Source organism: Nicotiana attenuata, unplaced genomic scaffold (assembly GCF_001879085.1).
Source record: "Nicotiana attenuata strain UT unplaced genomic scaffold, NIATTr2, whole genome shotgun sequence".
NCBI classification, from domain to species: Eukaryota; Viridiplantae; Streptophyta; class Magnoliopsida; order Solanales; family Solanaceae; genus Nicotiana; species Nicotiana attenuata.
The window spans coordinates 59517-62022 of record NW_017675131.1 but is presented as its reverse complement, the minus strand read 5'-3'; the positions used below and the strand labels follow the sequence as shown (position 1 = coordinate 62022).

General features: G+C 42.1%; 1 long non-coding RNA gene across 1 annotated transcript; it reads right to left on the bottom strand.

The window, feature by feature from the left end:
* Positions 1–774: 774 nt before the first annotated feature.
* LOC109219700 lies at positions 775–1572 on the bottom strand. The gene is made up of 3 exons (XR_002066974.1): positions 1536–1572; positions 1327–1455; positions 775–1257 (listed from the first exon to the last, which is right to left on the bottom strand). It is a non-coding gene; the product is annotated as an uncharacterized LOC109219700 (long non-coding RNA).
* Positions 1573–2506: the final 934 nt, after the last annotated feature.

The window sequence follows — 2506 nt, the reverse complement described above, 5'->3', positions numbered from 1 at the left end:
TATGGAAGTATGTCTGCCATCTTCTCCTAATAAGTTCCTCGTCCAACAACACTTTTCCATCCTCGTCCTTGATGCACTTGACTTGGTCTAAGTCGCGGGCTTTCCTCTCCCTTACCTTGGCCAACCGGTACAACCTCTTGTCCCCGCCTTTGCCCTCAAGCTCCTCGTACAAACGAGCAAATGCCGCGTTCTTAGCCGTCGTAACTGCTAACTTCGCCTCTTTCCTTGCCTTTCTGTAACATTCCCGATAAGTCCTTTTTTCCTCCTCGTTTGTACTCTCCACTAGCTTCAAATAAGCAGCTTTCTTAGCTTCCACTTTACCTTGAACCTCTCCATCCCTTTTTATTTCATAAAAGTAGTAAAATGATTTCTGAAAACAATTTAAACGTACTAAATTGATAATAATATATAAATATTGAATTAAAAATACCGGAATCAATTTTACAATTATAAACGCAATTAATTCTTAAAATAGGCTAATATTGCAATTACATGCAATTTAGCTTTAAAATAGTAAATAGATTTGTAAAAAATGTGCAAAAAATTACCTTAGCTATATTTTGGTATAAATATGAAAATACAATAAATGAATCACAAAAATGATCATTTGGGGAATAATCATTGATTTTATATTGATAAAATAGGGTAATAAATTGATTTAAAAATCTTTAAAAAAATTAGGGAAAATACTAAAACATTTGGACACACATATATATGCATACATATGCTATTTTGAAAGTATTTTGCACATATAAAAAATATTACAGGGTAAAATTGGGTATCAACAGCGAGTCATCTACATTAATTATCCCAAGTGATTCACTTGGGATATCACCCTCTATGTGGAGGACCTCGGAACTAGGCTCCTCGGGCTCGCCCGCCAAATGTCCCCCGAGACGAGACACATTTTTACCACCTAATGGCTCGGGGACTCTGCTCGAGCTCCCCTCCAAAATTTCTTCGGTTCGAGGTTGAACCGCATCAGCCACCATCGGCTCATCGGCTTTCGAAGCGTCAATGCTTCCTCTTTTCTGAGCTACCAATAGGCAGTCGTCATCTTCTCCCTCTTCCTCTTCACCCCGAAGGTGTTGGGCTATTTCGAAAGATAGGGCCACAGGATCGGCCCTAGGCTTTCGAGCTCAGCTTTTCTTTGGCTTCGGGGAACTTGCAGGTGACCCCCTCTTCCTCTTCTTTTCTTTGGTTGATTTTGGGAGTTCTTCTTCACCGGGCGGGGGCGGCCGCATAGCAATGGCGTCTCTGAGGCTTGCGTAATGGTAAAATGAGTATTCCATTAAGAAACATCAATATGTAAACAAGAGAACTCACCATGGTTTTTAGCTTCCCATCGACCCTTGGCCAAATCACGCTAGCTACGTTCCGCATATGAAGAAGTAGAGGCCAGTTGCCAGACCCAACCTGCGAGGTCCAGGATCACACTAGGAAGCCAAGCAACAGCTGCATCATCAGAAAAGAATTAGAACGAGGAAAGGTAGGGAAAGCAGGATATTAATCACCATCGATAAATTTGTACTTACGTTTCATGTTCCACTCCTCGGGGAATGGCATCCTCTCAGCAGGAATCAGATCGGAGGTCCTGACTCGGACAAACCGGCTCATCCATCCTCTATCCTTGTCCTTATCGATGCTGGAGAAAAGGGACTTCAATGATCGGCGCTGAAGCATTATCAGACAACTTTGATAAAGGCGAGGGTTGTATAGCATGATCAGGTGGCCGAGGGTAAAGGGGATCCCCTCGACCAGGCCCGAGAAATATCTGATCAATTGACTATGTGCCAGAAAGAAGGGTAGATCTGGCCAAGCGTTGCCTAGTATTATTGGCAAAAATCAAGAATCACTAGGTTTATGGAACCCAGAGCTGGATCTACGGGACCCAACGTGAAAGGGTAGGTATACACGCTTAAGTACCCTGCCTTATGGGTAGTGATGTCTTCTTCAGGGGAAGGGATCACAACATCTTTGTTCTCCTAGTTGCAGTCCTTTTATCACCTGCTCAAGTTCATCTTCAGTTATTATGCAGATGTATCGAGACATGGGTTCACATCGGCCTGGTGTCGATGCAGGTTTATCGATTTTGAAATCGGAAGTTAACTCGCATGGCCGGGGAATACTCTCCTCGATACGAGGTGGCACTATCGTCCTACCTCTGGCCGGTCGCGATGATGAAGCTTTTTCCTTCTGAGAAACAGTTTTAGATGTTTTAGCCATTGTGGTTAAGAAATTCAAGAGAAGAGAAGGAGTTGATGTTGTAGTAAGAACAAATTGAGAGAAGGGTGAACTCAGAGAGGTTGAAGAAGCTAGTGAGATTTTAAGGATGAATTGAAAAGTAAAGATTGCAAAAGTTGAGAAATTGGCCTTGTCACACCCCTTTTTTTCACCTCACTAAACCCTCTTAAAAATATTAATAGATTTGTAAAGCTCAAAAGGGTTTCAATTATGAAAAGTGACAAAATTGTGTTAAAAAGGATTTTTCCAGAGTCGCCACCTA